Source organism: Hippopotamus amphibius, chromosome 2 (assembly GCF_030028045.1).
Source record: "Hippopotamus amphibius kiboko isolate mHipAmp2 chromosome 2, mHipAmp2.hap2, whole genome shotgun sequence".
Lineage (NCBI taxonomy): Eukaryota > Metazoa > Chordata > Mammalia > Artiodactyla > Hippopotamidae > Hippopotamus > Hippopotamus amphibius.
The window spans coordinates 26,884,594-26,905,634 of NC_080187.1; positions in this window are offsets into that span (position 1 = coordinate 26,884,594).

Consider the following 21,041-nt stretch of genomic DNA (forward strand, 5'->3'; position numbering starts at 1 on the left):
GAAACCACCTGCATGCCTGTGAGGTCTCTTGGACTGCTGCCCCAGACGCTTCTAGAAACTCAGCGTTGTTGTCCTGCCTATTGGCGGGTAGATTCTTGATGATGCCTGCTTCTTGGGTCCTTAACTTCTGGTGGAGTCTGAAGTTAGTGCATCAATGTGCAGAGTCTCCATCAGGTCCCCTAAGCGCAAGGCAAGTGCCTGGCATTTTTAGTCTCTTTTGTGGGAGGTGGACTCAATTTTACAAGTTTGGCAATTCCTGAGTATGAGAAGGAGGTTTAGAAGCCAACATTTAGCAACATGTTATATTCCCTTCACCATTACCTCTCAGCAGTGCTGGTTTCCTTCTTTAAAAATTAGGTTTGTTCTGTCTGGTTTAGTTTCTAACTCCCCAAAGCCCTTTTGAACCTAGCATGAACAAGCAAAACCGCTCCTAACCGCCTCCTTCACCGGGCGGCTTGACCACGGCTTCACCATCACAATCATGCCAGGAACAGCTCGTTTAATTATTGACCAAGCCCATTCATTTAGGTGTGTGGTTAAACCCTCTTCCCTGGACCACTGGCCAAGCCAGCTCTCAAGTTTAATCACTAAAAGCTGGTAACTTTCACGTCTGACCACTGATTGGGAAAGAAGGGAAAAAGGTCCTTACTAATCTGTGAAATGCAGAATGGCTTCCTCTGCTGACGGGAAGCAGAGCTGGCTTCTCTGAGAAAAGGGGCCAGAGCAATGCGGTGCTATGCCCGGTATCAGGGCTGTAGCTCTTTTAGATCCGTGATTCTCAAAGTGTGGGCTCCTGGGCAAAAGCAGAAGCACCTGGAAACTTGTTAGATGTGGAAGTTCTTGGGACCCATCCTGGAACTACTGATGGAGAAATTCTGGAGGCGGGGTGTGGCCATCTATAGTTTAACAAGCCTTCCAGGTGATTGTAAAGCATGCTCAGCTTGAGAACCATGGCTGTAGACCCATGAGCTGCTTCTGGCACAGGCAGCAAGCTTCATGGACTCAACCATCTTTCATTTTTCCTCAGTGGACCTGAATGGGACCTGAAGGAGCTTCCTTTGAAGCAGTGAGTAAGCCTCTCCCAAATCATCCTTCAGGTAAGTCTGCTCTTAAAAAAAATCAGCCTCAAAGAAACCAGAGATGGTTGGGCACTTACTTCAACTAAGTAATTAATGACTAAACCTTGCATGATTTCATATCCATTGTCTCATTCTGCCCATATGACAGCCCTGGAAGGGAAGTTATTTTCAAGGTGAGGAAATAGGCTCAGGAATGTTGATTTCCTTGCCCAAGGTCACATATCTAGGAGAGGCTGAGCTGGTGGCCTCTAAGCTATGTCAGGGCTCTGGACATGATTGGGGACAATCCAGGGGAATTGTCCCACCACCAATGTGGGGGCCTCACAAATACCTCAACTAATCATCTCTCTCTGTTAAGGAAATGTCTCGTTGACTTCATGAAATTTTCAAGAATCGCTCTTTCTTGAGGAGCCTATCTTTATAAATACAATTTCATACAAATCTCCCATTATCTCTATGGCTTTGTAACAAAAATGAACCAGCAAATGAGTGTGCAAGCTAGACAGTCCATCCAAGGAGAGAAAGGCACGAAGTATGAAAGGGGGATCAAGCAGCTACCAAACCCAGCTTTGTCAGGTTTAGATGCAAATAGAACCATTAACCTTCACGAGTTCTTGTGAAATGAGAGGCTATTTTTCAGATACTCCTAAGTCCTCTCTTTTATCCCAAAGTTTCGGATCCCATCTCATTTTTGCTCCTTTCCTAACCTAGCCTGGATCCCATGGTCATTTAACCCCCTCATTTCCATCCCCAACCCCAGACATACACAGTCCTCTCCTACCTGGGAAAAATTCTCTGCTGTTTTTTTCATGTGTTCCTGCTCCAGAACCACTGATTGCTCCTGAACTCTCGGTGACTCCCAGGTTAAAGTGCTTCGCCATGCTCCGGGTCAGCTTCATTGCACATCTATGCCTTCACCTGCAGCAGGACACACAATCCTCTCTGCCAGGGCTTCCATTGTCCTGCCTCCTCCTTCCTTTGCTCTATTCTAAGATGTAGTGCCTTTCCTCTGATCTCCACTCTCTCCAGATCCCACTCATCATCAACAGACGATCCTGTATCACAGGTCACAGAAAATAAACAGCCGCTAAGCAGGAATTTCCTCCGCTCCCTTCCCCTCTGCTTCCTAATTGATCTGTGTCTTCACCCATTGTTATGAACTGAACGTGTGTGTCTCCCCAAAAGTCATATGTTGAAACCCTAACTCCCAGTGTCACTGTATTTGGAGATAGGGCCTATAAGGAGGTGATTAAGGTTAAATGAGATCATAAGGGCAGGGCCCTGATCCGATAGGATTAGTGTCCTTATAAGAAGGACATCAGAGAGCTTGTTTTCTCTCTGCTTGCACATGTTGAGGAAAGGCCACATGAGGACATAGTGAGAAGTCGGCCGTCTGCAAGCCAAGAAGAAAGCTCTTGCCTGTCTTTTACTAGTGCCTTTTTTCCCTTAAGTCAGAACCACTTGGCAGGGTAGGAGCTCAGGGTCAGGGATGGGTTGGAAAGTTGTTGGGTGATCTAGGAATCGACACAGAGGGAGGAAGGTGAACTGAATATTTAATAACCACCACAGAACTCAGCAGCTTAAAACTTAAAATGTTATATTGATTCTCGTACTGCTTCAAAATGGGCTGGGCTCAGCTGGGTAGTTCTTCTACAGGTCTGACTGGAGGTCACTCATGTGACAGTCTTTAGTTGGCAGGTCAGTGGGAGTTGGGCTCAGCTGGGATGCTGGGATGACTGGGCCTCCTCCCTTTCCGTGCAATCTCAGGACCTCTCTCTCCACATGTCTTCTCCATATGGTTTCTCCAGCAGTGTTGGCTGACTTCTAACATGAGGGCTCAGAGCTCCTGCGAGCACAAAGGTGGAAGCTGACAGGTCTTCTCAAGCCTTATGTCCTAAACTGGCACAACATCACTTCCTCTGCAGTCTGTTGCTCCTTGCATATCACAGGACCAGCCCAGATTCTAGGGGAGGGACTGAACAGAGTGTGACTCACTGAGGGCCACCACTGTAACAGAATAAATATTTTGCATTCATCAACCTACACACTAAGTAAGGACTTTCCAATAGAACTGCCCATATCTGCTTCTGGGACTCTTTGTTTTGATATTGCTTTGATATTTGTAAGTCCATCTTCTGAAGGATATATCTACTGAAATGTAAGAGAGCCCTACTCCTGTGTGCTACTCCATCTATTTCAGATGACTTTGCATCTTTTGGGGGGAGAAAATTTATCTCCAAGTTCTTGGTAGAACATCTTTTAGCTTTAAGTAGTGACAATTAGGATTTTAGAGAGCTCCCACCTCACTGTGGCTTCACCTCCCATGTCTGGGTTTCAGAACAAGCACAGACTTGAGCTTCAACTGTTTTCAGTGGCGTTTAGAAGGCTATGGGTATTTGGCAAATAAGCTTGCATGAGATTTCTGAGTTAGCCCAAGTATTTTCCATATTCCACACATACCCACCTCCACATTTCTAATATACCATGGGAATTTTCTATCATTTCAGGCAGCAGCTAGGGCAGTCTGAGCTCATTGCCTCAAGGAAGGGAGGCTACAGCCAAAACAAAGAGAACAAAGGCATGAGTTCTCAGTCTTGAGTTTCAAAGAGCCTTTTCAAAGTCCTGGCAAGGAAAACAGGTTGATAGAAAAGGTTTCTGAGTTTCAAAAGCTTGGCTCTTCTTATGCCAAAAGCCATATGCTATGATGTTTACAATAGATTTGGGGAGATTATGTGATGATATATAAAATATATAAAAATATAAAGAAATATATAAAATAAAAATGTGTTAAAATATTTTAAAAGTTAATGATCTAGTTGTATAGAGTCTATAGAGATTCCAGGGGCTGTACTGAGACCCAGGGGTCCTAGAAGAAGCAACAGGGTAGCAGTGAGTATTTCTGAGAGGGACCCCTGCATGTGGCCAGCTTAGCAATCATTCCAGGGTGGGTTCTCTGCAAGCAAACTCTGAGATGAAGTTGGGAGTGCAAAATGCTGATTAGGAACTAACATCAAAGAAAGAAGGGAAAGAAAGTATCACTGGGCGGAGGGAGAAGTTGAACTGGGATGCAACGGACAAAGCCTTGGAGCAAATATGACTCACTCCAAGTACTCTGTGTTGGGTGGAATGGCTGGACCTTTATACCTATGCCTTACTCAGTCATCAATACAAGATGCTCTGGGAAGGGCGTGATCTTGAAAGAGGTGGCTGCCTGCATCTCGGAGGAGCTGACAGCTGGAGACCATCTGCTGACTGCACTGAGTCCCTGCAGCTGGCCTACAAGTCCCTCCATGACAAGGCATCTGGGCAGCAGTGTAGCTTCACATTTACCATGCTAATCCTCTCCTCCCCGAGCTTAATCCCAGGCCAAGAGCTGATAGAATGCTTGGACAGGCTTGGAAAGCCTGCAGAAAGGGCCTGGTCAGAACTCCCCAAGCATAACCCAAGAGAGGCAGCACGGGGACTGAAGTGGAGCCGCAATGACAGCAGGATAGCCCAAGCATGGCCCCTGCTGCCATGGTGGAGTGTCTGAAAGTTCCCTGCATTCACAAGAGGGCCCAGCAATGGGTAATGGAGGATCAGACATGCAGTGCTTGAATCCACTGACACCTGAGTTTATGGTGGGCAGGGGACATCTTGGCTGAAAAAGGTGGGATTAACCAGAAACCACAAAGCACAAAGTTCTTCTTAGGAGATTCCAGCAAGGACAGAGGACCGCTGTAAACCAGGTCCCCCTCCCCTTTCTCTGTCTGGGTCTAGGATACTATAAAGCCCCTCCCTACCCTGCTACCTCTGTCAACTTATCTAAGTCTTAGGTCATGAGCTGAAGGAAGGGGTAGAGAAAATCCAGATTGACTGAGTTTAAACTTGTGGCGACAGAGAAAACCCCTAAGTGACTGAGTTTATTTAGAATTAAATAGATCTGAGTTTTCTGCCACTAGACAACATGGGGGTTCCAGAAAGATACTAAGTTCAATTATGAGGAAAAAAATTTAATTATATTTTTGATTCAATTGTGCCAAAGATTGAAAATTCATACTGGTACATGGATATGAAATGACCAAAGAAGCAATCATTGCTTCAGTCAGTATCAGAGATGGAAATGTAAACCGGCGATGAAAAGATCCAGGCTCAGTCTTGACCAAGTGTGTGATACAGCTGGGGATGCTATCTCAGAATCCAGACGCTCAATACTGCTGGTGCAGGGGATATTAGGGATGACTTCTGCAAATCGACTTGGATACATATACATATATAATCAAGACCTGAAATTATTTATGTCTTACAGTTCTACTTTTAGGTATCAGGCTTAAGAAGATAACCAGTTATCATTCTGACTGCCGTGCAAAGAATAGAGAAAGCAGGGAAATGGATTAGGAAATGGTCTTACAAAATTCCAGGCAACAAACATTGGCCTCTTGCATTTGGGGGATGGCAGTAGAGTTGAAGGATGTATAGGAAATTGCGATGTTTTTTTGGAGGTAAAGTTAAGACTTGCTGGTGGATAAAATGTGTGTGAAGGTTAGAGCATGACGTCTTCTAGTTTTTGGCGTAAGCAAACGGTGGCATTTACTCATGTGGGGAAGATCCAAGGAGGAAACAGTTCTGTGAGGAGAGGGTAGAAAGCAAGAGATTTATTGTGGCCACACTGAGTTTCCGAGGCTCTTAAATCCCCACAGGGCTCTGTCTCTTGACATCTAGTCTGGAGCTTGGTGGAGAGGAGGAGGCTGAAGATATTAATTTGAGAATCATGTTCATAAAGACAGCATGTAAAGCCTTGGGACTGGATGAGAGCCTTTACTGAGTTACTGAATGTAGATGGAGCAAATCAAAGGGATGATAGGATCAAGTGTGTGATAAGGTTATTATAGATTTTTATTTTCTTCTTTCTTGTTCGCTGTATTTTCCAAGGTGTTTACAATGAAAATATATTACTTTTATAACCAGAAAACAAGTAAAGTCCTAATAAACCTGCTGCTGCCAACTCAGAAGCATTCACACCACCTCCCCACTCCTTTTCCCAGAAAAAGCACTTCGCCTAGGTGGGACCTGAGACACATTAATGTGCGTATTTAATTGGGAATCTTAGAGACAGCGTTTGCATGAGAATCAACATCCGCATCTCGTCTGAGTGCAAATGAGCCACTCATACCCTGGCGCTCCCACCTAACCTGCATCGCGCTGCTGATTGAACCTGTGCCTAATTACGTGTCGCTCCTCGAGTTCTGGAGTGTGTAATAGCAATGTTTATTTGCCAGGGTTGACAGTGATGACTAAGTCATTTTCCTCTTCATGGTTTTTTTTGCTTCCTATTTTAAGTGAGGGAGAGAGTCACCCTGCCTGTCATGCCTCTATTACCACGAGTTGACAGGGTTATCTCTGGTCAGTGAGTGCTGGAGCAGAAGCCCAGACATCTCAGAAGCCTGGGGAGAGGGAGTTTTTTTGGTGGTTTTTTGTTTGTTTGTTTGTTTGCCACTCCACATGGCATGCAGGATCTTAGGATCTTAGTTCCCCAACCAGGAATCAAACCCGTGCACCTGGCAGTAGAAGTACGGAGTCCTAACCACTGGACCACCAGGGAATTCCTGGGAGAGGGAGTTTCTGTAACTCATCTGGGATGACTTTCAGGCAGTGGTAAAAGGGCTTCTTGCCTTGAATCCTTATTCATTCAACTAACATTCACCGTGGCCCTTCAGTGCTCCGGCCCTACTCTGAGCACAGAGAGCGAGAAAACTGACCCTGGGTAGGCTGTCAAGGAATGCAAAGTCTCGTGATTCCATTCGAGTTCAGTTTGTGAAGGGTCATGATAAGGGAAGTGTGGGGAAATATGGAAGCACCTAATCTTGAGAGTATGATTCAGGGTCAAGGCTACCTGGAGAGGATAATAATAGCTCACATTTATCCAGCTGCCAGGCACAGGTCTTCTTGCTTTATATGGGTGAACTCATTTATTCCTTCCAACAACCTATGAGGTAGGTCCTATTATTATGCTCATTTTATGGAGTGAAAAACTGAGGCAGAGTGGTGAAATCTGAGCTGAGTGTTTAAGGGCAAAGACAGGCTAGCTAGCTTGGGGTAGAGGGAAATGTTCCAAGCAATTGGAGCTGCATGTAGAAAGACATGGGAATCCACAGTGTGTGAGGAGTAGTTGGGCGTGGGGGGACTGCATGGTGCTCTTTGTGACTGGCGTCTATGGGGCCTGGGAGGATGGAGCTAGAGGGTCCTGTGAGGCTTGAAGAAAGGGACAGAATCAGATCTGTCTCCATTCTGGCTGCATTTTGTAGCCCGTTTGGCCTGGAGGAAACCAGATAAGAAGTGGTTGTAGTGGTCTTGAGAAGTAATCAAAGCTAAGCTATAGCACCTGGAGTGAGTGTGGCTCGAGGCAGATGGACTCCAGGGGTGCTATGCAGTGGACGGACTGGACCCGAGGAGCTAGTGTGAGGGAGGAGTCGGGGCCAGTGCCCAGGTTTCTCCCTGGGTGATTGGGTAAGTGGTAGTGTTTCCCTGAGACTGGGAGCCCCGGGGAGGAGCAGGCCCAGTGTGGCCAGATGGTGCATGAGGTTTGCTCTTGGCGGTGCCTTGAGCCTGGGTCTCTGGGGAACGTGAGACAACAAGGCCCACACGACCAACAGAAAGACAATGAGGGTATGGATGGCCTGAAAGCGAGGACAAGCAAACCAACCAACTCCTCTTCATCTGCTTACCTGCGATCTGACTCTCCAGCCTTTTCCTGTAAACTTAAGGAGTAGGAGATGTTGAAAATGTGCTTACGAGCAAGGGATGGTAAATAAAAACTAATTGGAGAGCACTTGTTATTCATGTTTTAATACGTGTTAAATGTCACTGACATTTTGTCTTTTTTTAAACTCTATTTTCGGAAAAATTAGAACTATTTTCATGAGGCCTTTCATAGGCTTATTGCTGATGTTGTCCCCACTTTCCCCAAACCTCTGTTAGGTCAATTTCCTCAAATCCAAATTCTCCCACTCTGGGGGCTTCCCTGGCGGTCCAGTGGTTAAGACTCCACATTCCCAGTGCAGGGGCAAGTGTTCAATCCCTAGTCGGGGAACGAGATCCTGCATCCTGCATGGCACGGCCAAACAAATTCTCCTACTCTGGCAGTTTTCAGAAGCCCATTCTTTGAGGTAGAGGAGACAGTGCTTTATTTATAAAGACCCTATTTCACAGAAAACTGAAAAAAGGACTCCAAGAGGGTAAGTGATTTTCCGGTGGTCCCCTTCTGAGTCAGTGGTGGAGGCGGTATTCTAAGACAGACCCATCAGATCCCAAAGGCCCTCATGACCATCTGCCCCCACCTTCTGCCTGAGAAGTGGATTGCATAGATGATAGGACACAGGATTGGGAAGAAAGACTGGAGTTCTTTACTTGTCTCCAAAGAGAGACTTCCGATTCTTGAAAACTAATGAGTACTGAAGAGCTTGTGTCATAAGGAAAATAAAAACAGCAGGTCTGCTAAGTTCCTTGCTAGAGTTAAGAAAACAGTCTAAGATGGGGTGATATGGATCCTGCCTGCTAAACTCTTGAAGTGTTTTCATGAGGCTGGACAGGTTTACTAGTATCCTCTCTGGTAAACAAGAGCAAGAGGATGGCTGAGGAGTAGAAGCATCAGACTGGAAAGGACCCAGTTGTGCCTAGATCAGCAAAAGGTACCTGAAACCAAGGCCATTCCAATGCGAAGAGAACCACCACAAGAGCCTCAGCCACTCCTACTTTGTTCTGCATTGGAACAACTCCTAGGAGCATCAGGCCATGCTCTCATTTTTATTATATCATCCACCAAATAATTGTTCAGCACCTATGGAAGGGGTACTGCTGATTGCATAGCCAACATCTAGCTCCCCTTTCCTCCTTCCTAATTGAACCCAGATTTTTTGCCCACCCAATTCCTATTCTAGATGGAAACCACAATTAATCTAAGACAGATGATGGTGATTACCTGGCAAAGGTCCAGGGTTGTATGTGTGGGCCAAGCTACATTGACCCAATCAGATTACAAGAAACTGGGACTTCCCTGGTGGCGCAGTGGTCAAGAATCTGCCTGCCAGTGCAGGGGACACGGGTTCAGTCCCTGGGTCGGGAAGATCCCACATGCCATGGGGCAACTAAGCCCGTGCGCCACAACTGCTGAGCCTGTGCTCTAGACTCCAAGTGCCACAACCACTGAAGCCCACGTGCCTAGAGCTAGTGCTTCACAACAAGAGAAGTCACAGCAATGAGAAGCCCATGCACCGCAACAAAGAGTAGCCCCCTCACTCCACACCTAGGGAAAGCCTGCGCACAGCATCAAAGACCCAAAGCAGCCAATAAACAAATAAATAAATATTATAAGAAACTTTTATAAACTCTGCTTGGGAAGAAGTTTCCCTTCTACATGGAATAAAATATGTAGCATTGAAAGCCATGCTGTGAAGGGGAACCAGCTTTCAGGTGGAGCTGATTCTGATGGTGGTCAGAGAAAAGAATCAGAATTGAACGCTGGATGACCTCATTGAGCCACTGATCCTACGGCGACTGTCTCCCACTGTGTATGTGGACTTCTGATTTTGTGAAATTATTCATTTCCTCATTGTTTTAAACCCATTGGAGTTTGCATTGGGATTTTCTATTACTTGCGGCACAAAGCACCCTGACTGAATCAACCTCCTTTGTTCCAGATACAATGCCAAGCACTGCGGACTCAGCCAATCAGTGAGGAAGAGAGGCTCACAAGTGAGCAGAGCATTTCCATCCTGAATTCTCAGTGCGATGACCTCAGTAAGCCCTGAACGCTATGGAGGCACCTGGGAGGGTAGCCTCACCTAATCTTGGGGACTAGGAGCACTTGCCAGTGGAGGTCGCACATCAGCCCAGACCTGAAGGATGAGTGGGAATTTGCTAGAAGGATGTGTACTTTAAGGCTGAGACAGTCTCAGATTGAAATTTCAGAAAGTTCCATCAAGCAGGCTATGGAGTAGAAAATGTTTTGCCCTCAAAATGCTCATGCTTATTGGTTCTCTGAAGACTTAGGTCTAGACAGCTGAGTGTGTACTTGGTTGGTAAGTCCTGGGGAGAGAGAAGCCCTTTCTCTAGTTGTGTACATGTTATGAGGATTAAATAAAATTATACAACTAAAGTGTTTAGCCCAGTGCCTCTCCCATAGTCTGTGCTCAATTGTTACTAACCATCATTATCACCACTGCAGTTGTTTTTAATTCTTTAATGGCCTGGAATCTTTGTTTCCAAGGGCTCTGCAAGTGTGATGTAGAAGCCAGTCAGGATCTTCCAGCATCTTCACCAGATTCACAAGCAAGAGTCCTGCACTGCTTATGTTTAAATCAGGATGGTGACTGTATTTCTGTCTCTGGCCAGACTGAATAACTGGTTTAAGATAATTAATGGAAACCAGACATCTCCTCACACTGCTTCTACCAAAGCGTGACTATCTGTTGTGTGGGTTCTGGAAAAGATGCTTTCCTGGCCATGGTGAGTTGGAGGAGCTGAATGGGTGAACTTTAAAAGGGCCCTCTGAACATCTTCAGAGAAGCATTTTGCAGAGCAATACTTTTTGTTTCTAGAAGACGCAAAAAGAATTGTGCCCCCAAAAAAGACTCCTCTACAAGAGTGACACCTGTGCATCTGCTGTGAAGGCTTTGAGGATGTGAGCAACAGCCTGCCCCAGCCGAGCTGCTGGTGAAATCATGAGGTCTCTTTGGGCCATTCCTCCTTTCAGAAATTGGTGCTAATGTTCTCCTGCCTCACCTCTCGGGCAATCAGGTGGCAGGTACTTACAGAGCCCTTTTATGGTGGGCAGGTGAGCTTGTAGGTGTGCAAACATCACAGGAAGTCAAAGAGTGCCTTCCCCCAAGAGGCATGCATCTCACACTCTGTGGCCCTCCTCTGGTCCACAGTCTGCCTTATCCCACTGCACTTTCACAGTAGATACTGCTATTCTCCACTTTAAGAATAGAAAGACTAAAAAGCTGTCCAAGGTTTTAAAGCAAAGAAGAGAACCTGGCACTCAAACCCACTTTGTTTGACCCCAGAGCTTGGGAAACTTGTTGGGTCGGCTTGGAAGGTGAAGGAAGGTCCATTGTCACTCTGCAAGCTTTTTGGTAACCCAAATCTCAGAATTTTCTCTTTAAGCAGAAATGTGGATGTTTCTATTGCCTTTTCAATCCTAGTAGGGAAAGCCTCTATCCACCCTATAAAGGTGTCTATGAATACCAATGGGTATTTGCATCCGCTACGCGGGGGCATTTGGGTCAAGTCCATTTGCCAATCTTCCCCTGGGTAGGTTCTCTGATGTTATATGGGCCAAGTTAGGGGTGGAGGTATGGGGTGGCTTCCTGGGGCATTGCAGGCACAAAGCTCACAAGCCCTGGTGACATTTTTAACAGTTTGGGACAGCCCCTTACCCAGAATACCTGGGTAACCAATTTGAATAGGGAGAGTCCTGCCCTAAGTGGGAAGATTGGTGGATGGGCTGAATCATTTTCCATTGCTTGCCCCCGGGAATGAGGAGCTTGTAGCCTTTTGTCAGCCACCCCAAGAGGTCTCTTTTTAGCCTCCTACATTTAGCCCACTTGAGTTCTTCAGGCGTATAAGATGGGAAGGGGGGACTGTCAGGTCTGAGAGCCGCAGCTTGTAGGACAAGCTGATCTTGGGCTGCTGTCTTAGCGGCCTTGTTGTCCAGGACGTTTCCCCTTCAAGGGAGGTGTTGCCCCTGGGGTGACCCCTGCAGGGAATGACTGCAACCTCCTTTGGAAGTTGGACCACTTCTAAGAGTTCTGGAATTTCTGCCTGGTGTTTTATAGGGGAACTTTTTGCTGTTAGCAGTCCCCTTTCATTCCACATGGCAGCATGGGCTTGCAGCACTAGGAATCCATACTCGGAATCAGTATAAGTATTGGTTCTTAATCCCTTTCCCAGCTGGAGTGCTCTGTGTCAAGGCCGTCAGCTCGGCCTTTTGGGCGGAAGTGTGCACAGGTAGAACTCCAGACTCAACAATGTCTGCAGGCTGCCTACGGCATAGCAGTCTTTCTAACCCCGTTGTGTATGAAACTGGTTCCCTCGGTAAACCATTCTCCATCGGGATTGGTCAGGGGCTCATCCTTGACGTTGGGCCTACTGGAGGAAACTTGTTGAATAGCCTCCACACAGGCGCGAACAAGGGACCCTTGGAGTGGGGGGGTTGGCTTTAGAGTAGCTGGGTTCGGGTCTTGATGAACTTTAAGAGTTACACCTGGGGCACCAGGTAGATGGGCTTGGTATTTCAGCAGTCGTCCACCCATCAGCCATTGGTGTCCTCCTGCTTCTAGGACTTCTTGTGCCTGGGCAGGAGTTAGGACTTCTGGTGATTGTCCCAGGGTGAGTTTATTGGCCTCTTCTATTAACAGAGCAGTGGTGGCCCCTTCCCTAAGACATCCTAGCCATCTGGTGGCCACCTGATCAAGTCGTTTAGAGGAAAAAGTTATTAGTTTAGGGAGGTCCCTGAGTTTTTGGGTGAGGACACCCAGGGCTACCCCTCATCTCTCAGCTATGTAGAAGGTAGAGGGATTTTCTGAGTTAGGGACACCTAGTGCAGGGGTGGTACCTCATCTTTGTTTCAGAGCTAGGAATGCCTGTTGGCAACCTTCATCCTGGTGGAGGGGTTCATGGTCGCCTCCTTTTAGGGCCTCATAGAAAGACCTTGCTATGATCCCATCCTGCAAAATCCTGTCATCCTCAGAAAGGCCCTCGGTTACCTCTTTGTCTGGAGTGGGGAGGGTAGTTGGAGGGTTACAGAGGCTTCCTTCAGTCCTGGGCTAGAGTCCTCATCCCAGGGGTGAGCACATATCCCAGGTACTTAACCTGTTGGGTGGAAATCTGGGCCTTGTGAGGAGAGACTCCTCCTTCCCCTAGGAAGTTGAGGACCTGAAAAATGTTTTTTTCTGAGTCCTCCCTAGTGGGACTGGAATTTAGCAGGTCGTCCACACACGGTAGGAGAGACCCATTAAGCAACTGTCCTTCTCTTAATTCCCTTGCTAATGTGTTCCCAAACAGGCGGGGGTTAGCCCTGAAGCCTTGTGGCAGCACGGTCCACACTAGCTGGGAAGTGCTATGACTGTCTGGATCTGTTCACTCGAAGGCAAAGAGATATTGGGAGTCTGGGTGCAGGGGAATGCAAAAGAAGGCATCCTTTAAGTCTAGCACTGTGAACCAGTTCTCATTTTCGGGAACTTGGGTCAGTATGGTGTATGGATTAGGGACTATTGGGTGAACGAGGACCACTGCCTCATTAACTGCCCTCAGGTCTCAAACCTGTATTCTGTGTACTTTGCTTTTCTGTAGGGAGAATGGGGGTATTACATGGAGATTGGCAGGGTCATAACAGCTCATGTTTTAAGAACTTGGTTATTAAAAGCTGGATACCCTGATGGGCCTTGGCCCTCAAGGGATACTGCTTTTTCCATGGGTAATCAACATTGGGTTTTAATGAAATCTAAACTGGGGGCATATTGGTAGCTCTGCCAGGAACCTCAGTGTCCCAGATAGCGGGGTTCACTTGGGAAACAATATGGGGAGGCAGGGAGACCTCCTTTGATGTGTGACTGAGGCAGGTTCCCATGGCCAAGAGCAATTGTTTCTCCTGGTGGGTGCCTTCTCTGAGGCGGTCTCAAAATTGAACTATTGTCTGGAATTTGGTGAGAAAATCCCTTACCAACAAGGGGATGGGGCACTCAGGCATGAGCAGGAGCTGGTGTGCAAAGGTAAAACTTCCTAGTAAGCAGCTGAGGCAGGTGGTGAATCGTCTGGCTTTGGGCTGTTGTCTATCCATCCTTGTTACAATACAGGATTTGGAGGACAAAGGTCCAGGGAAAGCAGCCAGCACAGCGTCGGTGGCCCCTGTATACAGTTAAAAAAAAAAAAAAAATCGCTTTGCTACCTGCCACGTCAAAGGTTACCTGAGGCTCCTCTGGGGAAATGAGAGGAGGCAGAGAAGGTCCCGGGCCCTGTCAGTCCTCTTGGCCAGCATTGGTTTGGGAGCCCCAAGTCCCCTTTGGGACTGGGGGAAATCCCTCTTCCAGTGGCCCTCTCATATCAGGCAGAGTCCCAGTGGTCTTTTTCCATAGAGGGGCATTTGTCCTTCCAGTGGCCCTCCTGGCTGCATTTGAGACAGGTCCCTTTTCAGTGGGACAGTGGCTCTGATCTAAATTTTCTAGATCCTGGCCTCCCCCCTCCCCCTGCCACGCCCCCACTGCCATGGGCTTCTGCTAGGGGGTGGGGTGGGGTGGTACAGGGGCTAGGGCTGCCACCGATAGCTGTGCCTCTCATTGTCCCTAAATCCTTTTTGCTTCCTCAACCCTATCTCTATTGTTAAATACTCCAAAGGCCACGTCCATGAGCTGATTCATGGGGGGCTTGGGGTCCCATAGCTGCCTTCTGTAATTTTCTCCTAATGTCTGGGGCAGATTGAGTGATGTAATGGATATTTATGAGGACTTGCCTTTGGGGAGTGTCAGGATTAATGTTGGTGTACTTCCTAAAGGCTTCCACCAGGCAGACCTGAAAAGGGCTGCATTCTCATCTTTTCCCTGTATTACTTCTCTGACTTTGTCATAATCAACAGGCTTAACAACACACCTTTTCATCATTTCTGTGAGGCAAGTTATCATGTGGTTCTTCTGTTCAAGCCCTCTGTCTCCCTGTTGGTAGTCCCAGTGGGGGTCCTGGTCGGGGACTATGTAAGGTAGATTATATGTCCTTGATTTGGGGCTGCCAGTTCACTGGCATGTGCCCGGGCTGCACCAAGGACCCGGCTTTTCTCTTCAAAGATGCAGCAGGTAGAAGGAGGACATGTAGTTCCCCCCAAGTAAGTTCATGAAACATTGTCAGCTTGGCGAATTCCTTCCACAAAGGGGTCCGACTAGTGTCCTCAGAAGAACATCTGAATTTCTCTTTGCAAGTAGCTAGGTCAGCCATAGGAAAAGGGACATGGACTCTGTTGTTCCTCCGTCACCAGCTGGCACTTCCCTTAACGGACAGAGTTTGGTATTTGGAGGCTGGTAGGTAGTCCTACTTCATATGGTACTGTCAGGATTCACCTCTGGTAACGGAGGATACAGGACAGGGCTGGAGGGATAAGTGGTGGTATTTCTAGCAGCCCAGTTGGGACACTAGGGGTAGACAGTCTGCAAGACTATTCCACCTCAGGATTGGGGAGGGTAGAAGTTCGAGAGCTCCACATAAGGGGATCATCTAAAACATGGGGCTCCTGTAGGGGAAGAAGGTACTTTTAAGGGATGTGAGCCAGGTATACCTGGCAGGAGTTTTTTATTTTATTTTTTAAAACTTTATCGAAGTGTAGGTGATTTACAATGTTATGTTAATTTCTGCTGTACAGCAAAGTGACTCAGTTATACATATATATGTTCTTTTTCATACTTTCCCATTATGGTTTATCACAGGGTATTGGATATAGTTCCCTGTGCTGTAGAGTAGGGCCTTACTGCTTATCCATCCTATACATAATAGTTTGCATCTGCTAATCCCAAACTTCCAATCCTTCCCTCCCCTGCCCCCTGCACCTTGGCAACCACAAGTCTTTTCTCTATGTCTGCGCGTCTGTTTCTGTTTCGTAGATATGCTCATTTATGTCGTATTTTAGATTCCACATATAAGGGATATCTTATGGTATTTGTCTTTCTCTTTCTGACTTACTTTGCTTAGTATGATAATCTCTAGGTCCATCCATGTTGCTGCAAATGACATTATTTCATTCTTCTTAATGGCTGAGAAATATAGTCCATTGTATATATATATATACCACATCTTCTTTATGCATTCATCTCTTGATGGACATTTAGGTTGTTTCCATGTCTTGACTATTGTAAATAGTGCTGCAGTGAACATAGGGGTGCGTGTATCTTTTCGAATTTTAGTGTTGTCTGGGTATATGCGCAGGAGTGGGATTGCGGCTCCTGTGGTAACTCTATTTGTAGTTTTTTAAGTAACCTCCATACTATTTTCCATAGTGGCTGCACCAATTTACATTCCCACCAACAGTATAGGAGGGTTCCCTTTTCTCCACATCCTCTCCAGTGTTTGTTATTTGTAGATTTTTTAATGATGGTCATTCTGACCAGTGTGAGGTGATACCTCATTGTAGTTTTGATTTGCATTTCTCTAATGATTAGTGATGTTGGGTATCCTTCCATGTGCCTATTGGCCGCCTGCATGTCCTCTTTGGAGAAGTGTCTATTTAGGTCTTCTGCCCGTTTTTCGATAGGGTTTTTTGTTTGTTTTTGTTATTGCGTTGTATGAGCTTTTTGTGTATTTTGGAAATTAAGCTCTTGTCGATTGTCATTTGCAAGTATTTTCTCCCAGTCCATAGGTCGCTTTTTGTTTTGTTTATGGTTTCCTTTGCTGTGCAAAAGCTTATAAGTTTGATTAGCTCTCATTTCTTTATTTTTGCTTTTATTTCTATTTTGCTTTTATTTCCTGGACGTTGGAATAGGGTCATGAACATTTGGATGTATGGAACTTACCCCCATTTACCTTCCCTTTTACAAAACAGGTCCAGCTGCAAGATGGTATTGTAATTCAGGGACCCATTTTCTGACCATATCTCTTGGCCCCCTAGTTTGTATTGGGGCCATGCAGAATTGCAAAAGAAAATTAATTTCTTTTTTCTTAAGCCATCTTGTCTAAATTTACTCCAGTTAACTAATATGCATCATAGCAGGGAGTCCTTTGGGGAGCTTGTAGTCACCCCCATTTTTGGTTAGGATGTTGTGACGAGACAGGGATCTGTCATGATGAGACAGGGTTTCTGGCCAAATGGTGGTTGTCTGTCCTGGTGCTCTCCCAGCATCCCTGATACCCCAAAAACATAAGAAGGGAGTGCAGAGCTAGGGACTTCAGTGGATAGACCCCCCTCAAGGGGGTGTTGCAGAATTAAGTTCTGATGGCAGTTAAAGAGATGGTATAATTGGCCCAGTCCATGATGGCCCCTAACTCCAGGGTAGGGAATTCGGCAGAAGAGGTGTTTAATTAAGCAGGGAAAACTGGGCTTGTGGCTGTCCAGCCTTAAGAAAGGGTGTGTTTGGCAAAGGCAGCAGTGAGATCCCTGTGAGCCCCAGAAGTCAGCCTGTTCGGTGAGCCTGAGGAGGCCCCCGGGTTAGTTAAGGAGAGGAATAAGAGCCGGCAGGAGAAAAAGCCACCAGAGTCCCAAGCCCGAAACCCTTCAGAGAGGGAGGGAGGAGACCTAGGCTCTGAATGGGCTAAGCGAATAATCTTTATCATCCAGCAAAAGAAGAAAAGAAGCTGATAGAGCTGAAGGGTAGGGCTGGAGCGCCACAGGCCATGTGATGGTACTAACATTATACAAGGAAAAGTTCCCTGGAGGATGTGACCCTAGGGGGAGGAGGAGGGGGGAGGGAAGGACTGGGAGTTTGGGATTAGCAGATGTAAACCATTATATGGGGGTGAGTCAAAAATTATCCAGCTCTGGCTGTAGAATTTATTTTAATTAACTTTTTGAAAAGACAAATACATCATTTTTCAACATCATCTTGCTTTTCAATACACTTTGTCCATCTGTCAACAAGCTTTTGTATTCCCTCATTAAAAAAATTTTAGTCTGAGCCACAAGCCACGAATGCACTGCTGTCTTCTCTTCTTCATCAGAAGTGAATCTTCTTCCTTGTAGGGCTGCTTTCAGGGCACCAAACAGGTGAAAGTCTGATGGAGCAAGATCAGGAATATAGGGAGGATGCTTTAACACCTCAAAACAAATTTTCTGGAGACTGTCAACAGTGTGGGCAGAAGTGTGCAGATGTGCACACCCTCAGACCACAAAAACACGAATCACTGCACGCTGCTCTTCTTTCATGCAAATCACAAGTGGAGCATTCATTTTTGCTTGCACCCCAGTTACAAATGAACTGATGTAACACATTCACACCTGCACTGCAGTGACTGGGGAGACGGTGGCCTTGAACGGAAAGCATCAATAAGACAGTACGGCCAACAGAAGTTTTAATATAACCGGAGTGCGGATAATTTTTGACTCACCCACGTATATAGGATGGATAAACAACAAGGTCCTACTGTGTAGCACAGGAAACTATATTCAATGTCCTGTGATAATCCACAATGGAAAAGCATGTCTATACATGTATAACTGAGTCACTTTGCTGTACTGCAGAGATTGGCACATTATAAATCAACTATATTTCAATTAAAAAAAGATGAAAGGATGTGACACTTATGGTGATTAATGTAAGTGTTGGCTCAAACATCCAACTGGGCGAAAACCAGCTGGGGACTTAGGGTAGTAGTAGGTCTTAACCTGAGGGGAGGCTAAAGAGGGATACCTCTGTGTGCTGTGAGACAGAGGCCACACCCACCTTGTTGGCAAAGTCAGCAAGGGGGCCCAAGGACCAGTAGACAGCCTAAGAAGCTGGGGGAGGCGGTTTAAGAAAAGGAGGAGGAGATTCCACTCTTAACCAGCTGTGGTATATTTATCCTCTATTTTCTGTGACAAAATTCTGTGAATTTTCATTTTGCAGAATGAAAATTCAGTCATGTTAATCAAATTTCAAGTTCTATGGCCAACCTCCTGCCCCGAGATGCCTGAAGCATTTTGGCACCTAGGTTAGTATCAGAAAGCCCAGCTGGGTAGAGTCTCTTCTCTGACTCGAATCTGAAAAGGCAGTAGGCGGCCATAGACCTGGACCTACACGATTTAGATAAGGTTTCCCTCCTTTTCTCTTTGCCCTTTGATGACCCCCTCCTCTTCTGGCCTCCATGATCGTTCCTTAAGCAGCATCTCCCTTTCCAAAACGCCCAGCAGCCTTCAGGCTGATGCCCTGTGGGGGACAGAGGACACAGAGGTAGGGCTTCCCTGCTGGATGGGCCGCTGGGAGCCAGAGGCCTGGGGAGTCTCGGATGGGCCTGGGCCTGCAGCTGCAGTCTTCCAAACAGCCCCCTGCAGTAGGTTCTTTCAGCTTCAGGGAAAGGTCAGCATTTCAATCTCGTGTTTTCACACATCTTAAATGGATTTCAGAGGCACTGGCGCTGCCGGCTCCGCTCTTTAAACAATGCGGTGAAGCTGCCGTAGCGTTGCTAGAGGTTTCATTCCTCCTGCATTGTGATGTGGTTTTTGGAAGTCATGCATGCAGTTAGCTAAACCAAACTAAGCGGCTTCATTAATGAGAGCAAACTCAAGAGAGAAATTGTGAATAGAAACAAGGCAAGTTTGCTTTCCACCCCTAATTCAAAAAGCCAGATAATTAAGTAGGCGGAGAAAGGAAGTGTCCCTTCTGATTCTGAGAGCTGACTCCCTCCCTCCCTCTCTCTCTCTCTCCCCATTTCCTTTCTTTACTAGGTAGTGGTGGTGGTGGTGGTTTGTATGTGTCTTGGGGGTGGGGCTGGGGTGGTATTGTAAGGGAAGTTCTAGTAAAAGATCTATTACCCCAGATCCTCTGAGTAAGCTTTTTCTGTCATATGGAGAACATAATAAGTGTTTCCAGTCCTGTTCAGCTTCCCTCCACTCAGTTCTCCTCTATCAGGCCCTTAGCAGCAGCTCCAAGTCTTAACCTGTCCGCCAGCTCACCCCCACCTCTCACTTTAGATTCCACCTCTAAGCCTAGGTTCTGCCACTTGAACTCAGTGACCCCTGCACCTCCCAGCTGCAAATGCACAGAGAGCATATTACTTTTCCTCTTACTTCCCCTCTCAGGGGAGAAAGAGCACCTCTTCTTTGCAAAGCCAATTCCTCTACTGTGCCCTGGATCCTGACAGGAGCTTGCCTGTCAGTTACCCTGCAGCTGCCATAACTCCTTTCCTCCAGTTAATCAACATGTCTTGAATTGCAAAATAAAAAAAGTGTTCCCTCAAACCTGCCTCTTGAGCTCCCATCCCCATCTTGCCTGCTTGCTTTCGCCAATACACATCTTGACACAGTCATCTATCCCACTTTCACAGCCACACATCACTGCCCCCCCCCCCCCATTCTGGCTTCTGCTCCCTGATTCTGTGGCTGGCCACCATTGATGTCTCAACTTCAGACTCAGTGGACCTCCCCATCCATTTCCTATTCACCTCTGGACGAGGGAGGAGGTGGAGGATGGCCAAAGTGAGCTCCTAGGCAGAGTGTTGGTGTCAGTTCTCTGATGCTCTCCCAGAGAGAGCCTAGAGTTTCAGACATTTTTCATCTACCAAGCTGAATATTTTTACTTAGATATTTAAAAAAGCAATCTCAAGCTCTGAAGGAAAATGTAACATTGATGCCAAATCAGATGAGAACTAACACTTGGTATCAACAGGAATATATTTGAATTTAAAAAGGCTAGCTGCATCTGACAGCAATGTGTCTCAGAGACTTAAGTCTGAGTCGGAGTGGGGGGTGGGGAAGACAAGTGAAGAATCTTCAATAAAGGTTTATTAAGATGGGACAGTTGATAAGTAGGGTGACCATCTATGACGTGTAGTAAGTCAGGGAAGGCTTCATGTCGGAAGTTACACTTAGGCTGAGTCTTAAAGGGACAGGTAATTTCTGATAAAGAAAAGGAGTTCAATACTGAAGGCAGAATGTATGGCATGTACAGGGAAGAGTGTTTGGGGAAAAAGACTTAACACTTCCAGGAAATGAGCACAGTACTTTGAAGCATCTCACAGTCTTTACACCAGTGTTGTCCCCATCAGTCCCCTTGGCCCTGAAATTTGGATAGTTGCCAGGAAAGAGCATCTCCTATGCTAATTTTTGTTATGCTTAGGGCTAAAGACTCACTTAAGGTATATGAGTAACCAACTTCTCATATGTTCCTAAATCAGATGTGTGCTTTTAGACACAGAAAACGTATTCAGTCAAGGTAATCTTTTCCCAGAGTTGCCAGCAGCAACACAGAGGTGGGGGCAAAGCCTTCACAATGGAAGCCTAAAGGTACAGCAAGCCCCAGCATCTTCAGGGGTAGTCAT